This window comes from Onychostoma macrolepis, chromosome 02, assembly GCF_012432095.1.
Source record: "Onychostoma macrolepis isolate SWU-2019 chromosome 02, ASM1243209v1, whole genome shotgun sequence".
In the NCBI taxonomy this organism is placed as follows: Eukaryota; Metazoa; Chordata; class Actinopteri; order Cypriniformes; family Cyprinidae; genus Onychostoma; species Onychostoma macrolepis.
Genome location: NC_081156.1, coordinates 25,329,224 through 25,347,269, shown reverse-complemented (window position 1 = coordinate 25,347,269; position 18,046 = coordinate 25,329,224).

Here is an 18,046-nt window from a genome sequence, read left to right as displayed (position 1 = left end):
TACAGGAATAACACTTTCTACACAAAATCAACACCCAGATTTCCACAGTCCTTAAAAAAAATACATTCCAATCCAGGCACGTGCACACATAGACATCAAAGGGGGCTTGAGCACCTGCCCTTTTTCTTCCTCTAGAGAAAGTGCCCTCTTTTTTTTTTTTTTTTTCCTGGGAGTGTTCTTTTTTTTTTTTTTTTTTTAAATCAATGAATATATGTATATACAGGTGCATCTCAATAAATTAGAATGTTGTGGAAAAGTTCATTTATTTCAGTAATTCAACTCAAATTGTGAAACTTGTGTATTAAATAAATTCAATGCACACAGATTGAAGTAGTTTAAGTCTTTGGTTCTTTTAATTGTGATGATTTTGGCTCACATTTAACAAAAACCCACCAATTCACTATCTCAACAAATTAGAATACTTCATAAGACCAATAAAAAAATAAAATAAAATAAAAAATTGTGAATTGTTGGCTTTCTGGAAAGTATGTTCATTTACTCTATATGTACTCAATACTTAGTAGGAGCTCCTTTTGCTTTAATTACTGCCTCAATTCAGCGTGGCATGCCATGGAGGTGATCAGTTTGTGGCACTGCTGAGGTGGTATGGAAGCCCAGGTTTTTTTGACAGTGGCCTTCAGCTCATCTGCATTTTTTTGGTCTCTTGTTTGTCGTTTTCCTCTTGACAATACCCCATAGATTCTCTATGGGGTTCAGGTCTGGTGAGTTTGCTGGCCAGTCAAGCACACCGACACCATGGTCATTTAACCAACTTTTGGTGCTTTTGGCAGTGTGGGCAGGTGCCAAATCCTACTGGAAAATGAAATCAGCATCTTTAAAAGTTGGTCAGCAGAAGGAAGCATGAAGTGCTCCAAGATTTCTTGGTAAACGGGTGCAGTGACTTTGGTTTTCAAAAAACACAATGGACCAACAGCAGCAGATGACATTGCACCCAAAATCATCACAGACTGTGGAAACTTAACAGCAACTTGGACTATGAGCTTCTCCACCCTTCTTCCAGACTCTAATACAAAACTTTCTCTCATCTGAAAAGAGGACTTTGGACCACTGGGCAACAGTCGAGTTCTTCTTCTCCTTAGCCCAGGTAAGACGCCTCTGACATTGTCTGTGGTTCAGGAGCGGCTTAACAAGAGGAATACGACAACTGTAGCCAAATTCCTTGACACGTCTGTGTGTGGTGGCTCTTGATGCCTTGACCCCAGCCTCAGTCCATTCCTTGTGAAGTTCACCCAAATTCTTGAATCGATTTTGCTTGACAATCCTCATAAGGCTGCGGTTCACTTGGTTGGTTGTGCATCTTTTTCTTCCACACTTTTTCCTTCCACTCAACTTTCTGTTAACATGCTTGGATACAGCACTCTGTGAACAGCCAGCTTCTTTGGCAATGAATGTTTGTGGCTTACCCTCCTTGTGAAGGGTGAGTGTCTTCTGGACAACTGTCAGATCAGCAGTCTTCCCCATGATTGTGTAGGCTAGTGAACGAAACTGAGAGACCATTTTGAAGGCTCAGGAAACCTTTGCAGGTGTTTTGAGTTGATTAGCTGATTGGCATGTCACCATATTCTGATTTGTTGAGTTGAATTGGTGGGTTTTTGTTAAATGTGAGCCAAAATCATCACAATTAAAAGAACCAAAGACTTAAACTAGATGTAAACTCCAAATAGATGTAATTAGACTCTGCCCATGCATTCCCATTCATCGCTGGAGAAACCGCGATCATTATCCTCACATGGGTTTGTAGCAGTACGGTTTACCCGTGACGTATCCTGTAATAGGAGGAGGGGGGAGTGGTCGGTAATTACTTTAACTGAATAGCATATAAAAGTGACCATAGGGGCGCTATGTGTGTGCGTCTGCTCTGCGTCTGCGAGAGAGAGAGGTAACTCACTTCCGGCGAGGTGTGCGAACATTGGGAGGTAGGAATTGTTGCCAGTGACTTTTTGGTGGACTTTCTTTATCTGGTTTCATGGGTTCATTTTGTCAAAGGGTGGACTGAGGAGCTGTATGGGTTGTTGGCAGCAATGGCGGTCTGTATGGGGATGTATCTAAACATAACCGCGACTAGGTTATGTGAATCTCATTAAAGGTACGTTTCATTTGCTGCAAGTGTTTTTAGCGTTTGGCTCATTAAAATGTGTATTTTTATATTATAGGTGTGAGCCAACGTGTACAGTATTGCAGTGGGCTGGTGTCTGGCTCAGTGTGCGTGTTTCAACTACCGTGGGAAGCTTGATGATTGGCCGTTGCAGTGGCTGCAAATTGTTTCCCATACTGGGGCTTTGTGCCTCAGCATCGAGATTATCGGCTCGTTTACCTGGGATCGTATGGTGCTGTAGTCAAATTGAGCTGGCGGATCGGTTCGAGTAACCGGTCGTTGGCTTGCGCAAGTGCACTTTTCCTTTATAAACGGAGTACATTGACTGTGTTCAACTTTCGCAGGATCAGCTGGACCGTGATGTGGCGTTCTTCTCGCTCCCTTGGGTTGTGAGTAACGTGAAACCGAAACCTTGCATTTACAGTCTATAGCGGTGTATAACAGACGATCGGCCTTTTTGTGTCACCGTTCTTCTTTAAAAGTTCATCAAATGCTCGAAGGAAGCAGTTTGCCTGGCATGGGAGGAGATGCTTATCCAAGGCGATGTAGAAGCTGTTGCTTTTCTGACGTCCATGTTCACGAGAACACCTTGACACGTGTGTTGTGTTGCCATGAGAGTTGTTGCAAGAATGCTTTCAGAGATCAATAGTTTGTAAATAAAGTGTTAAATGATGGTAAGTCTTTTTTTATTTTAATTTTTTTGCGCAAACAAAAGCAATTGTGAACGGAAGTTTTACAGGTGTGGAATGACCAACATGATCTCACAGAATTCCATGTAATGTTGACAGACTTAATTAACCCCGAATCTGTGGTGGCATCACGGAATCGCCGAAAATTCCGTGATGGGCTCACAGAAAAAATTCCGTGATGGGCTCACAGAAGTGATACCAATGTAAGTCAGTGACAGGCATCAGCCGTGAACCACGCACGGATCCACTGGTTCAACACTTTCACAACCCATTCTCACACCCAACTCGTCACATATTGAAGCTTGGTCAGGACCACTTGGCGTCGCTTTTTGACGCTCAAGGTACCCCTTAGCGTCATTTTTCGACTTGCAGGGTCCTCCATTGCTTTAAATAGGAAACCCTTAGCGTCAATATGCCGACGCCATACTGGGAATTTTATCGTCATTATTAAATTATATATTGGGTAATAACAGTGCCATTATTGCATATATGTTGGGGTGTGATTTTTCAATGTAAACAGCCACAACAGTTTTATTTATATTACATTATTTACACATTTATGAGCGCATAACCCAACCCCTGCCCCTAAACCTACCACTTGTCAATAAAACACAAGATTTATTCAAAAAATATTAATATTCCAAGTCTTCCGAGGCAAAACATTTGATTTGTGAGAGGAATAGACGCGATCGCCGTCTCTGTCCGCCGTTAATCCTGTGTGCTGCAGTCTGACTCTGTGCGCGAATTCAAAAAATGCCGCCAGAAGAAGCCTTACGTCAGCCTTGGTTGTGAAATGCTATTGGCTCTTGTGTGTCTCGTGACCGATTGCGTTTTGCTGTTCCGACAGGCTATTGGCTCTTGTGTGTCTCGTGACCAATTGCGTCACGCTACGGGACGGTAGTATCTTTTTGAATGAGATGTGAGCACGTTAACAGAGCGGGGTCATTTTCAGCGATTAAAACCTTATGTTTTGCTCTCTTCTTCGCATAAAGACTTTGTATGGCTTCAGAAGACTTGGAATGCAACACGACTTGTTTGTAATGCTTTTATACTGCTTGTTTATGGTCAGTTTTTGCAGTAAATACCTGTGACTGCACTTATATTTGCCTGTTACGTGTTTTATGTTGTTCAGAAGTGGGTAGGTTTAGGGTAGGGGTGGGGTTAGGTGCTCCAATAAAAGTATAAATGTATATAAAATTATTTATATTTTTTTACAAATGCATGCAAACCATTAAACTAAGACAAACAACTGAAATCAACGGAGGATAACGTTGTCATTTTCCATAAGCGTCTTGACCTGACGCATAAAGCAAGCAATTGAAAGCAATGGAGTGACCTATTTTGTCATATACTGACGCCTAGGGGCACTTTTGGCGTCTTCGTAGTGACGCGAAAGGCGTTTGACCATGCTTCAGTTTTTGACGCCTCGGGAGTGAGAATGGGTTGCACTTTCAATATGCCGACGCGATAATTTATCGTCATCATTGTTGTTCAGAACCGGGTAGGTTTAGGGTAGGGGTGGGTTCAGGTACTCCAGTGAAAGTATAACTGCATCGGAGTCACTCTTTTTACGTGGTCCGATGCAGCGCTGGTGTTGAACCAGTGAACACAGTTGCCAACTCCCGCCAGACAAATAAGCAACCGCAGCTTCAAAAACAAGCCCAATATTTTTTTGATGATTTATTATCATCAATATTTATTATCAATTATTTATTACCAATAAATGAGCCTGCAACATATTAAACTGAAACCACTCTTTTATCTGAAAAGCAAAAACAAAGCTATTTTACAAAAATTAACAAACTGCAACAAAAGTGGGAACAAAACTCGTCTCCAGTCACCTGTGAGCAGAATAGGATTGGAGAGATGGAAAAGGAGAAAAGCACAAGAGCTTCAAAGGGGAGCTGTAACATAGCCACATATTTATAGCATAAAATATATATAGTGGTCATTCTATGGAAATGTCAATTTTTCTGTCCCTAGCCTTTACAGAAATATTACACTTGAAAAACACTTGGTTACAATTTTTTTTTTAAATATATTTTAAAATGAAACAATGTGTTATTTGAACAATTACACCTACTTGAGGCATCTGTGGCAATATTTGTTTTTAATTAATTATAAAGAATTCCAAGCACCACAAAACTGCTCGTCCCCAGAGCCATATACAGAGGGAAAGTGCTGTATTTTGAGGTAAAAAACAGGTTTTTCTTCCATTTAAAATAAAATAATGTATACATAACTATCAAATAAATGACATAAAAAAACAAAATGCCACATAAATAGATAGAATAGAATAGAATAAATAGAATAAATATTATAGAAAAAATATAAAACAAACTTTACAAAAAAAGAAGCCCAAAGTCGCGTATAATACGCGGACTTGGCAACTGTGCCAGTGAATCCGTGCATGGACCACGGTTGATGCCTTCTGTGAGCCCATCACGGAATTTTCGGCGATTCCGTGATGCCACCACAGATTCGGGGTTAATTAAGTCCGTGAACATTACACGGAATTCTGTGAGATCAGGTTGGGAATGACACAAGTGAGTAATTAATGACAGAATTTTCATTTCTGGGTGAACAAACTCTTAAGGAGACTCATATAAAAACAAGCTTTGTTCTAATCTTTTTAGGAGACAGATGTCTCCTCAGGTCTTTCTCTTGCTAGGGACTACAGTTGATGCACTTGAGCAGTTGCTTGAGTCAGACATCTCAGATATGGAAGACAAGGAGTCTGAAAATTCTAAAGAATCAAAAAAGTATTAAAATATTACAAATATTGTGATGACCAGCACAAGGATCAGAAATATGAAATAGCTATTTTGTCATTTTGAGTGCTTGATAATACTTTCAAATTTAATACAACTCAGTGAAAACAGTCAGCACCACACTGCCTTGCCCAAATTATTTCATCGCTTTGAGCTTGTAAAACCCTTCCTTTATAAAGTTATACGTAGCTTCAGTAGCTAGCTAGCTAATCACGTCAACAAATAACACTGATGTTTAGTCCTGATATTAAACAAGGCTTTGTAAAGAACATTCTCATTCGTTTCATCTTTCTAATTAAATCGTAGCCACGCTGAAACAAATAGGTGTGTAACTAATGTGTGTCGGTGCATATGTATATAAAAGGATATGTCCGTGTCTATATACATGCACACATAAAGAGAGCGAGAGAGAGATGATACCACAAATTAAGTATTCGTTCCCAAGTTGTAACGTTAGCCACATTGTACTTCGTTCGCTTCCACATTTTAATATATTATTACATTTATCCGCATGTTCTGTGCAGTGCTATGCACTTTTATAGACAAGATGTAGGCCTGGTGAAAGTGTGATAAAAAAAAAATGATGTAGATAGAGGGAACAAATACTAGACTGCTGTCTGAATATTAAATCTTCAACAATTTTAACTTGAGCAACAAGCTGAGCTAATCAAATTAAAAAATGCACTTCTGCATACAGGGGAGTGGAATTTCTAATTAGAGAAAAATATTAGAGAAAAATGATACAGGTTTAATATCAGGCCATCTTTGCTCATGCACCTATCCTATATAAACTGCTGCAATCTTTTTGCCGGTGGGTTTTCTCTGTGATTTGCGTGAGATACCTCTGAGCAGCCATCTTCTTCTTCCTATAACATTTTTTTTTTTAATTCTACTTTCCAATCCTGTTATTTTGAGATAAATAACTATTTCTCTCTGTACTCTTGACTGGCTTGAGGCACAACGTAATAAAATTAATATATTGAAATTGATTTCAATTTCTTAATTTACCTTTCTTTGGTAAATACTGCACAATGTAGAAGTAGACTACATGCTCAATAGTCTCTGCTTCACTACAGGATGTACATAATCCAGTTTGATGTATCCCTATAGTAAACAATTAATGATTTAAGCCAGAATGTCCTATTTGGAGTTATGTAATAATACCTTCTTTCCTACTATTGAGGCATACTCTCCCTTTACCAACTTGTTTTTGAATGTTGTAGGTGTCTGCCCTGTATTTCCCTGTCCCACAATTCTTGCCACTTTTTATTCATGTGTTCTTCAATTCCTCCTTTTGATTTTTGCTTTACTCAATGGAATTTGTACTTCCATGGTCTTACGTTGCATTGCCTGTTTGGTCAGTTTGTCAACTTTTTCCACACCCCTATCCTTTTTACGCTCTTCTCTTGCAGTCCGCAGACAGACACTATCTGGCTACTGAAACTGATTTGTGTTCTGCAATCTGCATCTTGATATAGCCTAATAATGTCCTGTAGCATTCTGTATCTGATGCTGTTTGTTCTGTTCAGCTGTAACTGTAGCAGTATGTCTGAGGCACAGGAGGAGGAGAAGACAGCACTGACTGGCAGGAGCAAGTCTTCACCCGTGGAGTGTGGTGCTTGCGGGAATCAGCAGTCCTGCCTCATCACAGGCCTTTGCCCATTGTTGGCAGAGCTGAGCACCACTCTTCAGTCTCTGAAGGCCAGCATGGACGAGGGACAGTTTAGGAGAAAAGGTACTGTAAGGGCCGGTACACACAGAACGTGTTTCTGCTTTGAAAAACACGAGACATGAAGACTGGAATGGGGAAAAAACACAATGTTGCAAGATGCAAAGTTAAACAAGAAAAACAATACAAAAGTAGCATAGTGCAATGGAGAAATGTGTTCTGTCAATGTGCAAACCAGACTTTTAAAGGAATACCAAACAGTTAGCACTCCCTGTAATGCTGCATTTGCGTGTTATCGGAAACTTTCTACTTCCCACTTCTGAAGTTGTAATACGAGTTTGTTAATACGAGTTAATGCGAGTTTAAAAACAGGGTGGACGGCCAATTCATTGTTGCCTGTTTCTTGGGGAAATTTAATTTAAGCCAAAAGGTATAGATTAGAAGATATTTAGTCAATTTAACAGGTTTTGCATAAAATGAAGCATTCCATTCATTGGTAGCCGTATAAACATTCACAGCGCAATCTAGTAGTTTAATTAATTTTTTCAGTTCAACGCATTAAAAATATTATAACGCAATTTAATGCAGGGGTAGAGCTAGGGTTGGCCACCAAACCCACAGTTGCTGCTTGTGTCTCTTTTTTTCTTGACAAGAAGTGCATTTATTTAGATGCAGAGCGTCTTTACGACCACATCAAATGGAAGACGTTTCAGATGTACACTCCACTTTGCCACAGCGACAGGCACAAGTCAAACAAGTGCAGAAATGGTACTGTGTTCATAGCGTGTGCTCTTCAATTGCATGCACAAAGGCACCGTGCGTGCTGTAGCCTGTATCATATCAAAGTGCGAAAGAAACATGTTGTTTTGTTAATCAAAGAGCAAAAGAAAAAGAGGAAATAAATAACTTTTATAGCTTTAAGGATTCACTATATTTGATTTAGAATTTAGTGTTTGATAACTTTATTAAATTTCTGTATATTTCTGCTGAAGGGCACAGGTAAATATGACATTTATTATAATAGGGTTATGTGAAGATTGTTTTAAGTTCACTTAAAGGGATAGTTCACCCAAAAATGAAAATGTTATGTTTATCTGCTTACCCCCAGGACATCCAAGATGTAGGTGCCTTTGTTGCTTCAGTAGAACACAAACGAAGATTTTTAACTCAAACCGTTGCAGTCTGTCAGTCATATAATGCCCATCAATGGGCACACAATCTTTGGGAGAAAAAAAAAACATGCACAGACAAATTCAAATTAAACCTTGCAGCTCGTGACGATACATTGATGTCCTAAGACATGAAACGATCGGTTTGTGCGAGAAACTGAACAGTATTCATATCATTTTTTACCTCTGATAAACCTCAATGTCCGACTGTCACAACATGCGGTGCGTGACATGTCAACCTGCTCTGGCACATAGATATATATACATAGATGCCTCATTAGCAATGGTTTCTATGGGCCGCGATACGTAAGGATCTACGTATATATCTATGTGTATATATATATCTATGTTCCAGAGCCGTTGACGCGTTACATGCTGGATGTTGTAGATGAGCTCAGGATGGTTGGACATTGCGTGTATCAGAGGTAAAAAATGATATAAATACTGTTCAGTTTCTCGAACAAACCAATCGTTTCGTGTCTTAGGACATCAATGTATCGTCACGAGCTGCAAGGTTTAATTTGGATTTGTGTGTTCATGTTTTTCCCAAAGATTGTGTGCCCATTGATGGGCATTATAGGACTAACAGACTGCAACGGTTTGAGTTAAAAATCTTTGTTTGTGTTCTACTGAAGAAACAAAGTCACCTACATCTTTGATGCCCTGGGGGTAAGCAGATAAACATCAAATTTTCAATTTTGGGTGAACTATCCCTTTAAATTAGAAGTTATTTTTTAAAGTCTAATAAATGTTCAAATCGATAGCTCTCAATTATACTGTAATGTTGAATGTCTACAGTCAATGGTTAAATATTAGCGGGAAAAACAATTTTATAGAGACATCTGTAGTATTGATATCAGTGATACTGGCATTCAGTCATAAAAAATAGATGGCATTAAACAAATATTAAAAATATACTGTCTTTAATTTTTCATTAATTTAAAATCATTAATTTGAAGACTGAATGTGAAATTATTGCAATATGAAAGTATATTTAAAAACTTTAATATTAGGTTGGATTCATCGTGATTAATTTCAGAAAAAGACAGCGCTACGATCTAGATATTCAGCTGCCTTATGATTCCTAAATTTCAATCAAATAAATGCTATTTTCACTGTTCAATACATACAATATGCATTAAATGGTTATATATACGTAAATATATATATGACTCTAATGGCAGGAGAAAGCAATGTAGATGTTGTGAGGGAAAAACAAAATCAACTAATAAAACTTTACAGTACTACTGCTATGTTTCTCTCCTCTGCCATATTTAAAGTTTATTGTTTGCCCAACTCGGAAACTTGGGTATCAAAATTATCTTTGAGTTTCTCAGTTGTAAATTCGACTAGGGAGGCCGTTCATGTACAATTTCCGACTAGGAAACTCACATTTACGATAATACCAATAGCATGTGAAGGCAGCATTAGTTATGTTGAATCAATATGATTTCTGATTGATCACACAGAAGAACATAACGTAGCATTTGCTGCTGCACTTGGAAACAGAGGAGATGTTGGACCCTTCAACACTGATGTCACACTGGTTTACCAAAAAGTATTTTTGAATGCTGGGTCATGTTACAACGCAGACACTGGTATGTGGTATTTACCTTGTATCATCTTGCGTATTTAAATGACACTCTGAACCCTACAGTTAATTACTTAAGTGCAATTGTCACAGCATGTTATATGACAGATAATTGTTGGCTATACTATTACAGGCATTTTTTCTGGACATAACAAGACATCCAAACCCATGGCTCTAAGACTCTTTAAAAATGGACAGTCGATGACAGTTGTATACAACCATCCTCTAACTGATGCAGGTATCCGGTATGAAATGATGTTTTATTAACAAAGTTCGGGAGGAGCACGTCAGATACTTAGCCTAATTAGACACAAGTGGTACGCCATCAAGCTAATCAACACACAGGTATAAATGCAGCTGACATACCTCCTTTCGTTTGACGGCTAATCAGCATCCGGTCTGCACCTTTTGCCATTATTTCACCCGGTTTTTTCCCGTCCAAACAACGAGACCCATGCTGGGGATCCTTCGGATCCTCCGCCAATCTGCCGCCCCAGGATCGGTCTTTCTCCCCAGACACGCCGCCGAGCTCCTGGCTTCGCCGCGCCGCTGCTTTCAACTCAACCAACCACATGCTCTCTTCCACCGCGCTACTTCCATGCTCTTATCATTCGGATGCACGGATTTCATCTGCGCCAACAATTCCTCCGATCGGGAATTGGATCGTATTTTAAACATAAGCCAAACGCTGATTAATTCCGACGCACCGCCTTCTCGGAGGGTAAACAAGCGGATTTGCACGATCTTTTCGTCACCCCGCAAACCAGCCAACCTCACCCCTAAAATCCATTTCAGCAGCCATAGATCGAGAAAAGTCCGAACTCGCCTCGCTCGACAACACCATTGTCCCGCCCAACACCCGCGAGTGTCAGGTCGCAGCAGCAGGCCTTCAACGAGCCTGGGCCGCGCCCCAGTTCTCACAGCAGCAAGCCTCACTCGCTTCCCGCTTCGGCTCAGCCTTCAGAGCCGCGGCGCCGCATGCAGCCGGGCCTCTAATTCTGTTTCCAGATGCTAGCGGCGCAACCATCAGTGTTGCCAAATAATTCTCAGGTAAAATCGCTCAAGGCAGGTAATTGTTGATAAGTTGTTAAAGGACGTCGCGACATCATTGGATGTTAATGTCACCATGTAACCATGACAGCGCCTAGAATGCACACAGGAATTACTTAAACTTTCCGTATTTTTCACCTGCATTTCTTACCACACTGTAAAAATGACCGTAATTTTAACGGTTAAAAAACGTTAAAACGCTACAGGAAAAACCTGTTAATGGGTAACGGGAAGTTCCCCTAATATATACGGTGAAAAACTGTAATAGACATTTCAGACAATTTTAAAGACGAATGCCGATTTGGAAGTGAAAAATATTAAATTTACAGGGAAAACCGTAAATGATGTTCCCAGAATTCCCCGCATTGCATTTCAAATTTTGTTTGAGTTTGATGTTTTTCTTTGAAATAACGGTTTCTTCTTAGTTTTTCTTATCAGTTATGTTTATTAAGGTTGTTTGTTACATCTAATGTCGTTAAATGAATGTTTATTGCAAATTTCAATTTAATGAGTCTCACCATGATGTTTAATGCTTGCGTGAATGATACTGTGCACCATCTATATATGTTATTATTTAAAAGCTGCCCGTGATGGGCTTTGGTGCATCACTTGACTTTCTCATCACCACCTGCATTTGGTGGTTATCAGTGTATTTCAAAGGTACAAAACATATTTCAGTACTTCAATAGGTTGGTTTATTAACATTATATCAGTTAATGAAATTATGGTATTTTGACTATAAATTCAAGTTAAAACTGTAAAACTTAAATGTTGCTACCGTGTTATTTACGGTACAATTCCGGCAACCACAGCTGCCGGTTTATTCTATGGAAGTGTTTTTACAGTGCCATATTTAAATCACTTTACACAGAGCATTCCTTAAATGGATGGATAAGATTAATTTGTTTCGTCGATAATTCGATCACAATCCAAAAAATAAAAAATACATTCGTTGCTGAAAGTGGCTAGCCTAACCCATCCAGCAATAAATGGCTATATCGGCTACACTGTAACATTTGGTGGGACATGCTGCCTCCGCCTGCAACACAGGCCCACACATCTCAGTCTTTTTCTCCCGCTACGAATAACTTTCTTTTTCCTTTACAGTGGCCTCCAGCTCCCGTAGCAGACACTAGCGTGAGGTTACTTCTGTTAGCAGAGCAGGACACGATAGCTCTTCAGGGCTCCCTTCCTGTGGCCTACAGATACAGCAGCAGGAGCTAGCCACAAGGCTGCTCACAATACAGACCTCCTTTCTTTTACTCCTTTTTCTCTTACGATTCTATCAGTTTCCCACCCCAAGCCTCAGAGACCGTTGTTCAGTGCGAGGCTGCCTCCACTAGAAATCGCGGCCCCTGCTCCTCTCTCTCACAGCTCTCTACAGCTTTCTACAATGGATAATTGGGTAACGGATGCAATGCAGGCCACATAGGCCATAATAATCGTTTTGAACTAAGTATCAAAAGTAAGTTACACACGGTTCTGTTGAAACTTCTTATAATGTATTATACAATATCATGTAAATACTCATTACATCAAAGCCTAAGAGGGCTCCAATGGCCTGACAATCGTCTATATCGGTGATTCTCGGGCCTGTCTTGTGGGCCCCGGCTGCCGCGTGGTTTGTATGTCTCTCTCATGGGCCGCACCCGTTTCAGGTCTTGCAGACTCTACTAATGAGCTGATGAGTTGTGTCGGGTGTGTTGAATGGGGGAGGCATGCGGGTTGTGCTGTGGCTGGTGGTCCCCGGGATGGGTTTATGAACCACTGGTCTATATGCCACCGTGCGATCTAATCCTCGTTCGGCTAAACATCCAATTCAAATGGCCACTTAATCTTCAACATTTGGCCATTTCTTTACGTCAGAATCTATCGGAATTATTGCTATCGCAATTATCAAATATGGACGTCAAAAGTTGCCACTTTCCATTCACTACATTCAGCCGTTTCACAGAATTAATCTGTTTAGCTTTCCCCTATAGGCGGAGAGCCTCCCAGTCGAGCAAACTTTGCATTTCCGTCTGACTATAGATGAAACTTACACGTCCGATGCCATAAGTACTGATCTCCCATCGGACGCCATATTCACTCTAGCCTTCTGGGTTTCTGAGACGCTGAGGGCTCACCATCTCCTCTAAATTCGATCCGGCCATCAACCCCACCATCTCAGACCTAACAATTCTTGATAGCGAAACCATTTCTTTTCGGATCAAACAAAGTAAAACCGACCAAGTTAAGAAAGGTCATTTCTTTACATCTTCAATCTGGTCTTTAGAAGCTTTCCAAAGCTATATCAGAACAAACCAGGTCCACATTAAATCAGCCCACCAGATGCTAATTGGGTTTTAAAAATAAATAAAATATATATATATATATATAAAAAAAAAATTGTTTTGTATATAAAATTGGTACGAGCCTTCCAGACATTTTTAAAGAACTTACCTTTTCAAGTCCACGCTTGGCGAGGCCCACCTATCTGACACCGTGAATCTTCACAGCTTGTCGAACACTGGCAGAGCCTCCCAGCTAGACAACTTACCTTTTCCAACCTGCGGCCGGAGAGTCTTACCCAATCAGGCTGCGAGCTTCCATCTCCAGTCAGATGACGGCGAGTGCCTCCCGGCCACCAAACTTTACCTTTCTGTCTTTACCTGTCCGGCACAGTGAGCCCTGATCTCCCGCCAGACGCCGGTGAGCGCATTCACGGCCAGACAATCTTACCTTTTCAAGTCACATGCTGGTGACGCTTACCCGTCCGACACCGTGGGTATTGTGCTCCCGTCGGGCGTCAGCAAGAGCCTCCCAGCTAGACAAACTCACCTTTCCATCCCATGGCCGGCGAGACTTACCCATCCGGACCGTGAGTTTTCATCTCCGGTCGGATGCCGTGAGAGCCTCCTGACCTCACAACTTGACCTTTTCCGTCTTTACCTGTTCGACACAGCGAGTCTTGATCTCCCGTCGAACGCCGGTGAGCGCATTCACGGCCAGACAACTTACCTTTTCAAATCCCTCGCTGGGCAAGGCTTACCCGTCTGACACAGCGAGTATGGAGCTCCTGGCGGACATCGGTGAGAGCCTCCCAGCCAGACAACTTACCTTTCTTCCATCCTGCGGCCGGCGAGACTTACCCATCCATGCTGCGAGTGTCCATCTCCAGACGGATGTCGGCGAAGCCTCCGACCACACAACTTTACCTTTCTGTCTTACTCGTCCGACTCAGTGAGCCCCGATCCTCTTAACGGACGCCGGCGAGAGCACTCCCGGCCAGACAACCTTACCTTTTCAAGTCCTACGCTCGGCAAGGCTTACCCGTCCAACACAGTGAGTCTTGATCTCCCGTTGGACGACGGCAAGAACCTCCCAGCCAGACAATCTTACCTTTTCCGTCCACTCGCACCACAATATCAAACCCCCCTCGAACGCTACGTACTCGGTCGGTCAAGCAATCTTAGTTTTCAGTCCGCCACCGGCGAGGCTTAACCATCCGACTCGCGAGTATTGATCTCCCGTCGGATGTCGCGAGAGCCTCCCGGCCGGTCAACCTCGTCTTTCTTCCTCCTACGTCAGCGCCGCTGGCCCTTCAAACAGGTGAGCACGCTCACCAGTCGGATGACGGCTAAGCGTCCCGACCAAACTTTACCTTTTCCGTCTTTACCTGTTCGACACAGTGAGTCTTGATCTCCCGTCGAACGCCGGTGAGCTTTCTCGGCCAGACAACCTTACCTTTTCAAGTCCCACGCTGGCGGCGCTTACCCGTCTGACACAGTGGGTATTGTGCCCGTCGGGCGTCGGCGAGCCTCCCAGCCAGACATCTTTCCGTTTCATCCACGGTCGGCGAGACTGACCCGTTTGACTCAGTGAGTATTGGCCTCCCGTGGGCGTCGGTGTCGGTCTCGCCACCCACCTATTTTTTCCGTTCGACGAGCAACGACGCCTAGCCATCAGCCGCCATGGGTCTCGCCCGCCTGCCGAACACCGTCCACCTGTCTCTTCTATCCTCACACCTTTTCCCCCCGCCTGGTGAGGCCTACCCGTCCGATATCTCCTGAGTCTCAATCTCCATCGGATGCTGCGAGGGCCCTCCCAGTCTCCGGGTTTTCTCTTCTCCCTACCTGTCGGCGAGGCTATCCGTCTGACATCGTAGTCTTGATCTCGTGTCAGACGTCGACGCTGGTCTCCCGGTGGGCTCCTGTACTTGCCGCCCGCAAGTGAGGCTCATCCATTCGATGCCGTGAGTCTTGATCGCCCGTCGGATGTCGCGAGAGCCTCCTTGTCGGACGTCCAAAACTCTTTTTATCTGCCAAGCCAATAGGACCCACTCGTCCGGTGATGGAGGTGCTCCAGTCGGAGGCTTCATGGGTCCTCTGGGTAAGTCTCTGCCCTCTGTCCTCTGATCAGCAGGGGCTGACGGCCAGTAGGGCTCGTACGCCGACTCCGTGATCTATCCCACTGCAGGCAACTCTGGTCCTCCTGGTCAGGGCCTTAACGACGCTGCTCCTCTATCGGCGGGCAGGGCTCACCCGTCCCAATGTGATGAGCACACCATTGAGCTTCGGTTCGAGCCCTCCCTGACCGGTCGCCCCAAACCACACAGTTCACACCAGCGGCCGGTGGGGCCTACCCATGCATGCCAAACCGCTCCCTCAGAGCTCGTAGGCTCCCCCGGCCTGTCATCCAGGCTACGCCTCGATATAAGCTACCGCCAGATAATTATTGCGTATTTGGGGGGGGATCTTAGTCTGGCGGCTGTCCAACGCACTTGTTTTTGGGGGGTACTCTGGGTTCGGGCAATTCCCGAGCTCGGAGCCCTTCCCCAGGACAGCACGCCAACAACGTATTACCATACTCGCCAAATACGCATTACGTTACTCGTGCTAAATATATGTAAGTGTGAACTCGTGAATCATTGTCAAATTCAATCACTTTGATGCTGGAGAAAGGAGATCAGGTCTCCGTGCAGCTCTGGGTAAATACATGGGTATTTGATAATAATGATAGCCTAACTTTATTTACTGGGCATTTGGTCTTTCCTCTTTGACCATCTTATTGCAGTTTTCCCTAATCGCTTTGGGTCATTTGCAAATTAACTTTTTTTTTTTTCTCAGAGCTGTAAGTTCAAGTCTCTCCCAGATTTAAATTCCTTATTCATTTAAGCAAATTGCATGTGTTTTGGTACATGTGTGGGCAAGAGTAAATGCACATGCTTACTGATTAAAACAGATGAGTTCATTCTCAGTAAAAATGGTCAAACACTTCACAACTGCTAAACATTCTTTCATCGTGTATGCCATGAAATGCTAAATGATGTAACTTTGGCACAAAAATAAATGCATGGTATGCATGTAAGCAAATTCCTTTTCTGTGTACTACAGTATTTACTTTTCCCAGTAAACTTTTCTCTAATGTTAAAATCTGAACATTTTAATTTAGTGGCATTCGCCAATTTACTGACACAATAACGAGGTTAGAAGAATGAATGAAATGTTTTGGGTGAGTTTACATTTTGCACACATATAATGTTGTGATGTCTCATAAAACAGTTGTGACAAATGCACTTAAGATTGGAGTTGCAAATTAGAGTGCAAAACAGTTTTGAAGAGGACTTTATAAAAAGCTTTTGAACTGACATTTTTGAAATATTTCTATGCACAAAGTTCTTTGGTAAAAATGAAATGCTTAAATATCACTTCTTATTTATTATGAGAAACAGTTTATTTACACTGAAATTTAAATGTGGTATTGTTTGTTTGTGCAATACCAAATGTGACCCTGGACCACAAAACCAGTCATAAGTGTCAATTTTTCAAAATTGAGATTTCTACATCATCTGAAAGCAGAATAAATAAGCTTTCCATCGATGCATGGTTTGTTAGGATCGGACAATATTTGTCCGAGATACAACTATTTGAAAACCTGGAATCTGAGGGTGCAAAAAAATCTAAATACTGAGAAAATCACCTTTAAAATTGTCCAAATGAAGTTCTTAGCAATGCATATTACTGATCACAAATTAAGTTTTGATATGTTTACGGTAGGAATTTCACTAAATATCTTCATGGAACATGATCTTTACTTAATATCCTAATGATATTTGGAATAAAATAAAAATGGATCATTTTGACCCATACAATGTATTTTTGGCTATTGCTACAAATATACCCCAGCGACTTAAGACAAATGTGAGCATTGTCATGCAATAGGGTCATTCCATGTCAAATCAGCAAATTTCCCCAGCTCATTTTTTTTATTTTAGTCTTTAGAAGGATGCACAGCATCATTATTTTATTTTTACAAATAAATTGATGTTTATTAGTAAACTTTTAAACAATGTGGATTGACAGTCTTGATAATCAAACATCCACACATGCTGGGTTGTGCCAGAGAGAAAATCCAGTATCCAGTTGCAAATCCTAGATTTAGTGGTTTCTATATTAGTTTGGATTGAATACCAGTGTTCATGCTGAGCTGTTGTCAACAAAAGTAAACTGACGAAGTTTCTTTACATGTTCTGTTCTGTTCATTACTATTGCGAAGGGTCTAAGTGCTATTGGCCAGCAGCCATAGAGACTGAACTTTATCTTTCTTGCGAATCAGAATGATGGTTGAGTGTTTAAAGCAGGTGGCTACTGTTGATGAGAGAGATTAAAAATGTCTGTAAAAACGGCAGATTCTCTCAGACCGTCAGTTAGTATGGTTATACACAGTTTTGAAAAAGGATAGCAACCCTTTATATCCAAAAGAGCTCTTGCAAAAGGGGTGAGCATTGTTTGTGCAATATTTTTTTGTGCATTTTCTTTTTATTAATTAACATTTTGCAGGTTTAAGTAAAAACGTTTGACCTCTGCTGTACCTGCAACTGAACCCTTGCAAAAGAGTGAGCATTGTTTGTGAAATACTCTGTTTGTGAAATATCCTTGTGTGCTTACAAAAGAGTATTTCACAAACAATGCTCAATATTTTGCAAAGGGTCAATTGCAAGTACAGTTGA